Below are 14,955 nucleotides of genomic sequence, written 5' to 3' on the forward strand. Positions count from 1 at the left end.
CCTTAGGGATAGGACTCAGTAATTACTTTGTACTCGAAGAGAAGCAATTATTTCTATGGTACAACTTATGTTTGAAATACTTCTTCAATATATAAAGTGAAAGTGAAGTCACTCAGTCGTGTCCGACTCTTTGTGACCCCATGGACTGTAGCCCACCAGGCTCCTCCCTCCTTGGGATTCTCCAAGCAAGAGTACTGGAGTAGGTTGCCATTTCCTTCTCCAGGGGATCTTCCTGACCCAGGGATAGAACCTGGGTCTCCTGCATTCCACGCAGATGCTTTAACCTCAGCCACCAGGGAATCAATATATAAAGTGGCAATTTATTTTTATAAATTATTTTGTCCACCCTTTATTGTCAAAAGTATTATTTGAAAAGTCTTTGAATGACCTAATTCTCACAAAATAGATTGTCTAAGGTAGACTTTCAGATTCTAGTTCCTAAATCTATCCCCAAACATAGTCAAGATAGAATGAAGATAGGCCTATTTTTGTTCCAGTCTGATGGCATTTTTATTAAATTATGAACATCATTGAAAAAACATATTTGACCACAGAATGAAAAATTCACTTTTGTAAAGATGGAGCTTTCCCTATATTAGTGAATAAATTCAAAGCCATCCAGTTAAGTGTCTGTGGAATTTAGTCTATGGGATTTCAGGAAAAAAAAAAAAAAAAAAGCCCCAAAAAGCCCAAAACTAAAGCCAAAAGTTTTCTGGAAAAAGAATCATGCGGGCATATATAGGACTGCTCTAGAAATGAGAAGCAATAGGAGCAGAATATATATCTGGTCTGACTAGATATAAAGTATATTAAAATTTTATATTAATAAAAGCATTTGAAAAGAAGAAGGAGGAAAAAAAGTCAATGGAACTGAATAGAGACTTCTGACTGTGACATGAGATTTTCACATATAATGATGATGGCATTTTGAGTAATTGGTGCAACATGATTTTAATCAATTATTAATGTTGATTAGCCATTTGAAAAGAAAAATAAGAAAAAAGTCCCATTGCATTTGACTTACTAAAATATTTCTGGTGATCAAAATTCAAATACAAAAGAAATCTATAATAGCATGCATTGTAAGAAATCAGATGACATATTTTTAAAAAATATTTTATTGAAATAAATCCAATATACACTACAAATAAATAAAAATTATTTCTAAAAACAGTTCTTAAAAATGCATTGGAGGAAATTATCAAAAAGCCTTGGGTTAAGCATGTCCCAACACAACAAGCCACAAAAAATATAAATTTGACCACTTAAAAATAAAACTTTCTAAGTTCTCCGGATTATTATTTTAAAAGTCAGATAGCTAATATAAATAGACAAAATGCAACATATATGAAAAACAAAGGCAAATTTTTATAACATGAAAGGGTTCTGACAATTTATGAAAATTCAGTAAAGTCACAAACTCCATGTTTCAGAAAACTAGCATTCCACCCAGCATTGATTTTTTACCCTGTTTAAAATCACAGTAAATTAAGGCTTAGAAAAATAGGCGTGAAAGAAAATAAAATGAGGTTAAGTTTGATCTAACAAAGAAATATGAGTTGTTTAATAATCATTTAAATAATTCAAATGTATTGACTTTTGTAGCTACCGATTTATTGTCCTAACCTACAAATTCATCTCTTAGGTTAAAGTATTATATTTCAAATCAGAAGCTGATATTAAAATAGTATAACTAGAAGTTAAAACTTAAATTTATTTGATGTTGCAGAATTATATTTATTAAATCCCTTTAATATGCTTGAATATTTACATTCAAAAGGGTCAGAAGTAAATATGTAAGTGTATGTTGAAAAGTGAAGTCAAATATTTGCAGTATGCTTGAAAGTTATTCATCCCAACCATTTATTTATCAGTATTTATTGCAATCTTAGAATGTGCTGGCCATTATAATTCACAGTAAACCTTTGCAATTTATTTGCTTCAGTAGTTAATATTCACACAAGAGGAATGCACACTGTGGGAAAATATTTTATATATGCTTTATATTAAAATAGAATTCTTTAACCTTCTCAAAGAAAGCTGTCGTTTCATCACTAGTTTTGTCAATGACTATTTACACTAGGGGATTTATTTTTTCTGAAAAATATGTAAAGATATTTCTAATTCTAGGGACATTAATATTACCTGTGTCATTAGAATAAGAAAAGTTTGCTTATTTAGAAATCTGTGTCATGTTCTCTTTCATATATTGATCAGTTATGGGTGTATATAGAACTAAGAAATTGAGTTTTTCTGGAAAAGGATGGGATACTTAAAAAGGTCTCAGACAAGACCCTGTCCTGGCAGCACTGACCTGTACAAGAAGGTACCTCAGACCTATACAAAAGCAGGGTTGTGGTTGGGACTGGGGAGGTCAGAGGTCATGGAGAAAACCTGGGATGGAAGGGAGAAGCTAGAGGAATGTTAAGTAGGGCTGCCTGGAGAGAGGACCTCCTTGTACTAACTGACTTGGTGCACCTCCCACCCTTTACAAGCCGAATGAGTGCATTTATAAGACAGCTGATTTTCAGAATTAAGAAGACACTCAGCTTTGCTGTTTCTCATTCAGCATAACCCACAGAGCTTTATGCCTTGCTCCTACGCTTAATAGAAGAACCATTACGAGCTACTTGCTTGACTGCAAGCAACATCTAGAAATGAATGTCCTGTCTTCTGCAAGTAACTTTTTATTCTCCATAGAAATTAAAAAAAAACAAAAACAGAAAGGTAAATTTATAGCCATCGCCATGGTTGTCTGGGTTTTCTGTTTGTGGTTTACTTTTTTGGGGGAAGATTCCAAGGAATTTGGGTTCCATTGATTAAAAACTCTTCAAGGAAATTGAGAAAATAGAGGAAAAATATGAGAGAGGAAAACGTGTTACTGTTTATCTTTTCACGGTGGTTATTTTCTCACCGCAAGTAACAATTATTTGTCACCATCCCCAATCCATCTGGGCATTTGGGTCTGGATGGAGACAAGTGAACAAATTCCCAAGTTGAATAATTGTGCCTAGAAAGCTTGAGAGCTTTGAAGTGATGAAGAAAGACGGTGACAGTAGTAGTTATCATTTCATTCTCCTTACCCTGAATGGGGCCAACACACTTTTTGTAAAGTCCTCATGAATCTATTTTTATCAAGCTCCTGTCCATGTACTCTTAATGATCAGGGACACTTATTTGGTCAATTAATCTATGGCAGTTGAGGTAAGAATACACAATAGGAAAAGGATGGTATATACGTATGTAGGTAGGTATTTTAAAACTATGTAAAGTTTCCGCTTTTATTATTTGACAATCCACGATAAAATTACTGCTGCTGTGCTGGGTCTCAGAGCATGTGAGACTGATTCCAAAACCCTCCTGTTCTCCCGGCTGCTCTTCAAAGTCAAATGTTCTAAGGCTTGTCTTCCTGGTGCAGGACTCCTGGACTGGGGAGTCTGATGTGGGGCTCAGACCCTTCACTGCTTGGAGAGATTCTCTGCAATTAGGATTGTTCTCCCATGGGGGGGGCTGCCCACCTGAAAGTGTGACTCTTGACTCTACTGTGTCTCCCTCCATCCAAAGTAAGTCTTTTAAAGCCAAAATATCACAAGCTTTTTGTATTAGGAAAGAAGAAAGTCTGGGTACTGGTAATTATCTGGCCATCTTTGGATTGTGGTCAGATAGGCCGTGGCTGGCTGGAGATGCTAGGCTGTAGTCCTGGGGAGCCTCCTTGAGGTTGTGGCAACCAGAAGCTACTACTGCATTCATATCATGCCTCAGTGAGTGTTATGGGGCCCAGGCAGGTCTGCACTGGTGTCAACAAGCTCGATGGCCAGACCTGGGTTTGTCAGGAATGATCTTGTATGAGGCACTGCTTTGAGAGCTTTGCATGTATTTATTGATTTAACCTTCATCCAACCAATGGAATAGCCTTATTAATCTTCCTCTCACAGATAAGAAAATCGAGACACAGAGAGTTTGGAAGTTTGCCCAAGGTCCCAGGGCTTCCCTGATGGTTCAGTGGTAAAGAATCCACCTGCAGTACAGGAGATGCTGGTTCAATCCCTGGATCAGGAAGATCCCCTGGAGGAGGAAATGGTAACCCACTCCAATATTCTTGTCTGGAAAATCTCTTGGGCAGAGGAAACTGGTGAGCTATATAATCAATGGGGACGCAAGAGTTGGACAGGATTATGTGACTAAACCAACCACCACCATCACCAGTGCTAGGAGTAATGACTGCCTGGGTTTTGGCAGATAATCTGGTTGCAGACTCTGTGTTCATATTGACTGTGTTACCCACAAACAATAATAATAAATTTGAGTTTTGACATTCATATGGCTATTCTTTAATAGAGAAATAAAAATAATTTAAAAAATTACCTTCATTGGAGTATATTGTGTTAGTTTCTACTATACAGCAAAAATGAACCAGCCATACGCACACATATACATAGACATATATCCCCTCTCTTTTGGACTTCCTTCCGATTCAGGTCACCACCATGCGTTAAGTAGAGTTCTCTGTGGTATATGGTATGTTCTCACTAGTTATCTATTTTATACATAGTATCAACGTATATGTATTTTAAGTAAAGTGAAAGTGAAGTCGCTCAGTCGTGTCCGACTCTTTGCCACTCCGTGGACTGTAGCCTACCAGGCTTCTCCGTCCATGGGATTCTCCAGGCAAGAATACTGGAGTGGGTTACCATTTCCTTCTCCAGGGGATCTTCCCGACCCAGGGATCGAAGCCGGGTCTCCGTGTTTTAAGTAAAGAAACCATAATTTCTTGGCACTTGGGTGGTGAGATTATTCTCTCTTCGTCCTCCGCTCCCTCTCCCTTCCCATTCAACTCATCTTCCTTTCTCCCCGAGGTTTGTTATCTGGAGAAAATCATGAGAGGCTCTTTTAGAATGGTAACTTTTAGCTCTAGAGAGATAGAACTCCGGTTATATTTTTAATTATTGTTGCTTCAGAGATCCTTGCGAGCCATTTAGTCCACTTCATAGTAAGTTAATGAAGAAAACAGGTAGAAAGCCTGTTAGTGGACAGAGCAGTTCTGAGCGTACAGGCAGCAGAGACCTGGTGACAGATGGAAGTGCTTCAGGCAGCAATTGCCTTACGCATTCCTCCATCCGCACCTCCATCTGTCAGCAGAAGTATGTTACTATTTCGGGACTCAATTTATCCATTTGGTGAATCATTTTCAGGCTTGTTTCTAAGGTTAAAGTGAAGTCTGTAACTCACCAGGCCTTTTCCTTTTCCCTACTGAATCCCTTCTCATTTTCGTTAGAAGTAAGAACTATTGGGGTGGGGAGATAAATATACATGGGGGAAGGGTGTGCTTAGAGAGGATGGTAGCATATTAAAATTTGACACCAATGCAGAGTAAAAGTAATTGAAAAGGGGATTGACTATATCATGCCTTCTTCAGGGAACATATTATACTAATTTGAAAATGTAATTTAAGAATAATCCACGAGTAGGGGAGTCCAGATTCAAAACTGAAGCATCCATTTTCACCATATTTATAAAGTCATTGTGAACCTGATTCCTGAACTTAAAAGGAATATTTAATGAGTGAATTTTTAGCCAAATGACCCTTTTTCCTCTTAAACTGAAGAGCCTAGAAGTTAGACCAGCCATTGTCTACTTGCAGTAAAAAGAGATGAACAAAATAGTGTTTTGTCTGCACCCTATAAGAGTGAAGTATGTAAGTCTGTAAGAATAAAGACTCAGTCTAAGACTATTTAGAAAAGGAGGTTCAAAGAACACTATATTCTGTGTTTCACTCAAGGTTTAACAACTAAGAATGGTTGTCTCACTTTTGCCTGAAAACAAACTCAGGTGTGCTTCCTCTTTTGAATTAACAAAGAAAACAAAAGGCTATGAAAAATACAAGGGAAGTAAATCTTATGTATTTAGACTTTAAGATGAACCCATAAAGATGCTCTTAGACCAACATGTCTTAACAAACATCTCGGACACTGGCATCAGGGTTCACATATCACTTATTATGAAGACTTCTCACTTCTAACTTTCAAAAGTGAAAATCTCTAAGGAAGAAGGATCTTCCTCTTGTCCTTAAGGTTACCTTATATTTGCCTGAACTTTTTTTGTGCTCCTCTTGCCAAACTTGACCTGTCTTCTCTCTGCTGCTTATGAAAATCTCATAAAGCCTCTGAATACACATCCAACTTCTTCCACAAAGTTCTACCAAATTTCTCCATTCTATGTTTTTCTCTCCTGAATCACAGAAAGTCCAGTGGTCAGTGGGTGCTCCTATTATAATGTTTCATGACAGTTCACCGAGAACTCAGATGGAGTTAGAAATTGAGAGGTTCATGGGGAGAAGGTGCCTGGGAAAGATAATGGAGAAAGGGCCCAGGAGGTGGCAGGAAAATGCTTCCAATTGTGATGTAGACCTGACATCTGTGAAAGGAAAGAGGGCAGAAAGCTGAAGCAGACAAGGAAACTCTCAGCTTTGATGGCAGGTCTGACAGTTTCGGTCAGCAGAAAAGGAGTGTGAGAGCAAAGATTGCCTATTAGGAGAGTCTTGTGTTGGGCAGAAATGGCTTTAGAGGCCCTAGCAGGCTTTCTGTGCTCAGCCGTTGGCTGGAGATTGTCCAGGAAGAACCTTACATTTGCTCCAAAGCTGTGGTGCCTACAGAAGGTGCTGCAACTTAGAATGTCAGCTAAGTGTCCATCTTACAAGTTCTTTCCTGAAGGGAAATTCCAGGTTGCCACACTAATCACCTGCTGATTGTTGTTTTGCACATTGTTTGTGTCCCTTTTTTCCCTGACCACAGGCACTAGGCTGAATAATTTCCCTCCCCCCATAGATATCCATGTCCTAATATCCAAAACCAGTAAATGTATGAATAAGTTAAAAGGACTTTGCAAAGTAAATCAATTACGGATATTGAGATGGTGGATTTTCCTGGTTTATCCAGGTTGTCTCCTTTATAATCATCAGAATCTCTATAGAGGAAAGTGTTAGAAGCAGAGTAGGAGACGACAAGATCAAAGCAGAGGGAGGGAATAAGCCAGGGAACGCAGCTAGCCTCTAAGAAGCTAGAAAAGGAAAGAAAGTGGATGCTCCCCTAGAGCCTCCAGAATGAACGCGGTCCTGATGGCCCTTTGATCTTAGAATTTCCAGCCTACAGAATTGTGAGATAGTAAATCTGTGTTGGCCACTAAATTTGTTGTAATTTTTTATAACTTTGTGAAGTGAAAGTGAAAGTTCTCAGTTGTGTCCAACTCTGAGATCCCATGGACTGTATAGTTCTGGGAATTCTGCCTGGGAATTCTCCAGGACAGAATACTGGAGTGGGTAGCTGCTCCCTTCTCCAGGAGATCTTTCCAATCCAGGGATCAAACTCAGGTCTTTTGCACTGCAGGTGGATTCTTTACCTGCCAAGCCACAAGGGAAGCCCAAGAATACTATAACTGAGCAACAAATGCTTCACCCATCTTGGGAGTAACTGGGTATCTCTGAAACTGAGGTTTTCTAAAATTGAGTTCCCCTGCCAAGTTTACAATTAACCCCTTTATCCAAAATATTATGCCTTTTCTTGTCTCCCCCCGTTTCCCTGAGGATTGAGGAGGAGCAAAGAAAATGAGGGATTGAAACTGAGCAGGACCTTGCAGGGTCTTCCTGGGTGCAAAATCCCCCTGTGTCCCCCGTTTCATGTTTATAGAAAAAGGCTTTAGTCTCCTAGGCCTTCTAAGAGTTCCTAAGAGCAAACTCAAGCAGGTACTACCTAGAGAAGTGAAAGAATGCAGAGACAAAGGAAAACAGTCAGGCAAGAAAAGTAATGGAAATTTAAATAATAGTTCAGTATTGAGACAGAGTCTTTGATCCTCCTCAAGGGATATACATAACAATCCAATACATATCTTTGAGTTTTTCTGCGGAAACTAATACCCCACTACCCTAGGTGAAGTATAGTGACTACATGCTGACCACAAGCACATAGACCCTAGACTGGTTGGAACCAGATGGCTGATGATTAAGATTTCCAAACATCACTCCATTACCTCACCATCAGCCAATGAGAAAAAGTCATACACCGTGGCAACCCAAATGTTGCCTTTAAAAACCCTTCCCTGGAATCCACTGGGGTGGTTCTGGTTTTCAGCATTCAGTTCAGTTCAGTCACTCAGTCATGTCTGACTCTTTGCAACCCCATGAATCTCAGCACACCTCTCTGTCCATCACCAACTCCCGGAGTTCACTCAGACTCAACATCCATCGAGTCGGTGATGCCATCCAGCCATCTCATCCTTGGTCGTCCCATTCTCCTCCTGCCCCCAATCCCTCCCAGCATCAGAGTCTTTTCCAATGAGTCAACTCTTTGCATGAGGTGGCCAAAGTACTGGAGCTTCAGCTTTAGCATCATCCCTTCCAAAGAAATCCCAGGGTTGATCTCCCTCAGAATAGACTGGTTGGATCTCCTTGCAGTCCAAGGGACTTGCAAGAGTCTTCTCCAACACCACAGTTCAAAAGCATCAATTCTTTGGCGCTCAGCCTTCTTCACAGTCCAACTCTCACATCCATACATGACCACAGGAAAAACCATACCCTTGACTAGACGGGGGGGCAAAGTAATGTCTCTGCTTTTGAATATACTATCTAGGTTGATTATAACTTTTCTTCAAAGGAGTAAGCGTCTTTTAATTTCATGGCTGCAATCACCATCTGCAGTGATTTTGGAGCCCAGAAAAATAAAATCAGCCACTGTTTCCACTGTTTCCCCATCGATTTCCCATGAAGTGATGGGACCGGATGCCATGATCTTCGTTTTCTGAATGTTGAGCTTTAAGCCAACTTTTTTTCACTCTCCTCTTTCACTTTCATCAAGAGGCTTTTTAGCTCCTTTTCACTTTCTGCCACAAGGGTGGTGTCATCTGCATATCTGAGGTTATTGATATTTCTCCCGACAATCTTGATTCCAGCTTGTGTTTCTTCCAGTCCTGCGTTTCTCATGATGTACTCTGCATAGAAGTTAAATAAGCAGGGTGACAATATACAGCCTTGACGTACTCCTTTTCCTATTTGGAACCAGTCTGTTGTTCCATGTCCAGTTCTAACTGTTGCTTCCTGACCTGCATACAGATTTCTCAAGAGGCAGGTTAGGTGGTCTGGTATTCCCATCTCTTTCAGGATTTTCCAGTTTATTGTGATCCACATAGTCAAATGCTTTGGCATAGTCAATAAAGCAGAAATAGATATTTTTCTGGAACTCTCTTGCTTTTTCCATGATCCAGCAGATGTTGGCAATTTGATCTCTGGTTCCTCTGCCTTTTCCAAAACCAGCTTGAACATCAGGGAGTTCACGGTTCACGTATTGCTGAAGTCTGGCTTGGAGAATTTTAAGCATTACTTTACTAGCATGTGAGATGAGTGGAATTGTGTGGTAGTTTGAGCATTCTTTTGCATTGCCTTTCTTTGGAATTGGAATGAAAACTGACCTTTTCCAGTCCTGTGGCCACTGCTCAGTTTTCCAAGCTTGCTGGTATATTGAGTGCAACACTTTCACAGCATCATCTTTCAGGATTTGAAACAGCTCAACTGGAATTCCATCACCTCCACTAGCTTTGTTTGTAGTGATGCTTTCTAATGCCCACCTGACTTCACATTCCAAGATGTCTGGCTCTAGATTAGTGATCACATCATCATGATTATCTGGGTCGTGAAGATCTTTCTTGTACAGTTCTTCCGTGTATTCTTGCCACCTCTTCTTAATATCTTCTGCTTCTGTTAGGTCCAGACCATTTCTGTCCTTTATTGAGCCCATCTTTGCATGAAATGTTCCCTTGGTATCTCTAATTTTCTTGAAGAGATCTCTAGTCTTTCCCATTCTGTTGTTTTCCTCTATTTTTTTGCATTGATCACTGAAGAAGGCTTTCTTATCTCTTCTTGCTATTCTTTGGAACTCTGCATTCAGATGCTTTTATCTTTCCTTTTCTCCTTTGCTTTTCGTCTCTCTTCTTTTCACAGCTATTTGTAAGGCCTCCCCAGATAGCCATTCAGGGCGGTGGCCGGGAGGAGCTACCCCATGTCCGAGGTCAGTGGTGGCCGGGAGGAGACACCCCTCATCCGAGATCAGGGGTGGCCAGGAGAAGCCACCTTGCACCCAAGGCCAGGGGCGGTAAACTTGAGGAGCCACCCCGAGCCCGAGGCCAGGGCCAGCGGCCGGGAGGGGCAACCCAGGAGTAGTGGCTGCGCAGGCACAGGAGGGCCTAGAGGAGCTATCCCACGTTGAAGGTCAGGAACGGCAGTGGTAAGGAGATACCCCTCATCCAAGGTAAGGAGTAGCGACTGTGCTTTGCTGGAGCATCCGTGAAGAGATACCCCATGCCAAGGTAAGAGAAACCCAAGTAAGATGGTAAGTGTTGCAAGAGGGCATCAGACGGCAGACACTGAAACCATACTCACAGAAAACTAGTCAATCTTATCACACTAGGACCACAGCCTTGTCTAACTCAGTGAAACCAAGCCATGCCTATGGGGCAACCCAAGATGGGCGGGTCATGGTGGAGAGGCCTGACAGAATGTGGTCCACTGGAGAAGGGAATGGCAAGCCACTTCAGTATTCTTGCCTTGAGAACCCCATGAACAGTATGAAAAGGCAAAATGATAGGATACCAAAAGAGGAACTCCCAGGTCATTAGGTGCCCAATATCCTACTGGAGATCAGTGGAGAAATAACTCCAGAAAGAATGAAGGGATGGAGCCAAAGCAAAAACAATACCCAGCTGTAGATGTGACTGGTGATAGAAGCAAGATCCGATGCTGTAAAGAGCAATATTGCATAGGAACCTGGAATGTCAGGTCCATGAATCAAGGCAAATTGGAAGTGGTCAAACAAGAGATGCAAGGGTGAACGTTGACATTCTAGGAATCAGCGAACTAAAATGGACTGGAATGGGTGAATTTAACTCAGATGACCATTACATCTACTACTGCAGGCAGGAATCCCTCAGAAGAAATGGAGTAGCCATCATGGTCAACAAAAGAGTTCGAAATGCAATACTTGGATGCAATCTCAAAAATGACAGAATGATCTCTGTTCATCTCCAAGGCAAACCATTCAATATCACAGTTATCCAAGTCTATGCCCGAACCAGTAACTCTGAAGAAGCTGAAGTTGAACAGTTTTATGAAGACCTACAAGATCTTTTAGAACTAACACCCAAAAAAGATGTCCTTTTCATTATATGGGACTGGAATGCAAAAGTAGGAAGTCAAGAAACACCTGGAGTAACAAGGAAATTTGGCCTTGGAATGCGGACTGAAGCAGGGCAAAGACTAATAGAGTTTTGCCAAGAAAATGCACTGGTCATAGCAAACACCCTCTTCCAACAACACAAGAGAAGACTCTACACATGGACATCACCAGATGATCAACACTGAAATCAGATTGATTATATTCTATGCAGCCAAAGATGGAGAAGCTCTATACAGTCAACAAAAACGAGATCAGCAGCTGACTGTGGCTCAGATCATGAACTCCTTATTGCCAAATTCAGACTTAAATAGAAGAAAGTAGGGAAAACCGCTAGACCATTCAGGTATGACCTAAATCAAATCCCTTATGATTATACAGTGGAAGTGAGAAATAGATTTAAGGGTCTAGATCTGATAGACGAGTGCCTGATGAACTATGGAATGAGGTTCATGACATTGTACAGGAGACAGGGATCAAGACCATCCCCATGGAAAAGAAATGTAAAAAAGTAAAATGGCTTTCAGCATTAGCTGCCCGTTTTTCTTGCTTTGTGCTGTACTTTCATTCACTGCAACCTGGTGTCAGTAGACTAGCTTTACTGTGCTTCAGGTGAGCAGAGCCAAGCCTGGTTTGGTAGCATCTCTTGTCTACAGGGGGCATACATGTTATTAAAACTCTGCCTTTCCCCCCCTATTAATGTCTCTTCTATTAGAGGGAATCTCAGTCAGAACACAGAAGGATGGAGCACAAATTATTTTTTCTCTCCTATACCACAAAATAACCTCAGAATCCAATGGTTGTATCAGAAGATTCAGATAAGGCCCCACCTTACACAAGTGAATCAGTATTCTTTTTCATAGTATCCACACTTCTCCATGGATCAGTACCCAGATTTCTTGCCCTAAAGGAGGCCCCTGAAAATTAATACAAATGGAAATGTACTCCTCTGTCATGGCTATTGCTGTTATGGTGTACTACCTGGATAATAAGGTTGCTAGTAGACCCCTCAAGGTTTACCTCTGTCCCAGGAGATGCACTGGAACAAATTCAGCCAGGTGCACAAATGCACCCAGGATAACTGAGCACCAGGTGCTGGCAAGCTCTATTAGAAGGGCTTCAGCCAGATTGCCACCTGGCATGGATTCTGAACCAGAGCTCACATCTCTTGACTTGAAATTGTGCCAATGGAAATGATGCTTAAAAGTCTCTTTCTCCTTATACTCTGCCTCAAATTATATCCCAAGAGGAATGACTCTTGCAAAGGAACCAAATCAGATGCATCTGGCTGGCAGGTTTGTGTGTTACATATCTCACTATAATTTTAATGGGGCAAAATCAGGATTGTAAAGCTTCCATCCACAAAATGCCCTTAACAAATGTGTCCTAAATGTCTATGTATCACAGAGAGAGTCCCCCCAAAGTTCAGTCAGGATATGCAATGGTCCTTTGCAAGGTGAATCCCTGATGATTCAAAGGAACTTAATGAGATCTGCTGAAATAGCCATAAAGCCTATACTTGTAATTCCATCCTGAGCCAGACTTCTGGCACATATACTCAGAACTTAAAGTCAGATATTTCTACCTACCTTTCATGGGTCTCCACCTGGGAAGACTAGCACACACCCCCTGTTTATGGGCTAGCCTTCAACACCTTCAAGTTCACTGGTGCCTCAAATGGCATCACTCCAGCCCAAGAGAACAATGAAGGGAGACAACACTCCAACCTTGTTAGACATTATGACCTCTGCCTCTGCAGAGTGCCTTCCCACCAGGAGGGAAATGGCCTGGGGCCAGCTTGCAACAATGCCTCCAACTGATCCACCCTGAATACTATATTCTGAAATTGCTGGCTGCTTGTCCTATGAACTTTTCTTCTGTCAAAATGCTTACAAAGCCCTAAGTTCCTTGCCACCTGCCAGGCAGCACTGGATCTCATTTCACCTTCAGGGCAAGTGACATAATGTATTCTGAACCACACTTGGCTGATAAGGCACTTCCTTGAAAGACTGGTAGCCTAATCCGCTTAAACCTCACAGTTAGGGATGTTTTGCTGCTGTGTTCACAGCTGGATGCCCTATATTACAGCTTTTGCTTTTCACCTGATGCATCCACAATAGACTTTAGTCTTCTGGATGATGGTTCTTTTTTTTAAAAGTTAATTTTATTTTATTTTATTTTGACTGTGCTGTGTCTTTATTGCTGCACTGGCTTTCCTTTAGTTGTGATGAGAGGGAGATAGTCTCTAGTTAAAGTGCACAGACTTCTCATTGATATGGCTTCTCTTGTTGCAGAGCATGGACTCTAGGTCACGTGGACTCAGTAGTTGCGGGTGCTGGGATCCAGAGCACAGGATCTATAGAAATTGTGCTTCACGGGCTTAGTTGCTCTGTGGCATGTGAGATTTTTCTAGACCAGGGATCAAACCTGTGCCCCCTGCATTGGCAGGTGAATTCTCCACCACTGAGCCATCAGGGAAACCCTGATCATAGTTCTTAATTGGAGAGCCTTTGGAGTCTCAACTGGCAACCCAGGATGTTTACCAAGTTCTTTCCACCTAGTTATAGCCAAATTCCCATAGCTCCCTTCTTGTTGAGGTCTCTGAAATCTACATTCATCTCTCGGGCCCCCTCTTGGCTATTTCCTGCTAAGTTTTCTAAAGTTTTCCCCTATAGGTGTGCAGGTGGGATTCATCCAGGGAACAGAGATGATTTTTTTGTTTTGTTTTGTAGATGTTCATGGCTAATTTTTTGCAAGTCCCTCCTCTGAAGTAATCTGCTCCCAACTGCCTTAGCAATCATAACTTTAATATCTGTTTTTTTTTTCCTTTTTCCCATCAAGAAAGACTTCTGTTCTCTGTCTGCATTCTATTTCTTTGCACCATAGTTATGAAGAATGTCTTGAATAAAAAAGCCAAATGAATGTGGGTCACCTGTTTTGCATCTCTTCCTTCTTTCAAGGATTTTAGTGTTGATTTCTGTCCAATGCCTGGAAACATGCAAACAGTATTACAAAACATACATTCAAATGTATTACTTATTAAAGCAGTGCGTGCATGCTCAGTCGTTTCAGTCATGTCTGACTCTTTGCGATCCTATGGCCTGTAGCCCACCAGGCTCCTCTGTCCTCTCCAGTCAAGAATACTGGAGTGGGTGGCCGTGCCTTCCTCAAAGAGATCTTCCCAACCCAAGAATCAAACCTGTGTCTCCTGCATTGCAGACGTGTTCTTTACCCACTGAGCCACCTGGGAAGCCCTATTAGCAGCAGAGTGGTAGGTTAAATACTGACTATTCTATCACGGACACAAAAGAAGCCCTGCTTTACTTGGCTTTATCATTCTACTTTTTTCTTGTTCTCATAAGTCTTTGTACCTATCTTCATGCTCTTGTTACAATGTTATATTCTGGAAAGATTCTTTTTAAGGTCAACATTTATGAAAAAGATACTCCAAAATTTAGCTTAGTATCTTTATTTACCCTGGTGCAGTGGCTTGTACTACAGTAAATAAAGATACTAAGTTTCTTTGCATGTATTTTTTCAATTTTTAATGTATCTACATCATTTTCTTCTTGACTGTAGCTAAATTTTGGAGTATCTTTTTCACATGAGTTGATCTTAAAAAGAATCTTTCCCATTTGGTCTTGTATGATTCATTTTGAATCATCTTATTTTAGGGCTATACATATACTATTGCTGAATTTTACCTTATTAGTTTTGTACCAAGGTTTTCTAGAAGAGAATT

The 14,955-nt window shown here is 40.8% G+C and overlaps 1 pseudogene; it reads left to right on the top strand.

The window, feature by feature from the left end:
• The first annotated feature begins 4,998 nt into the window (after positions 1–4,998).
• LOC138076350 (oxysterol-binding protein-related protein 9-like) overlaps positions 4,999–14,955 on the top strand; it is a 107,354-nt pseudogene continuing 97,397 nt past the window's right edge.

This window comes from Capricornis sumatraensis, chromosome 3 (genome assembly GCF_032405125.1).
Source record: "Capricornis sumatraensis isolate serow.1 chromosome 3, serow.2, whole genome shotgun sequence".
Taxonomy (NCBI): Eukaryota; Metazoa; Chordata; class Mammalia; order Artiodactyla; family Bovidae; genus Capricornis; species Capricornis sumatraensis.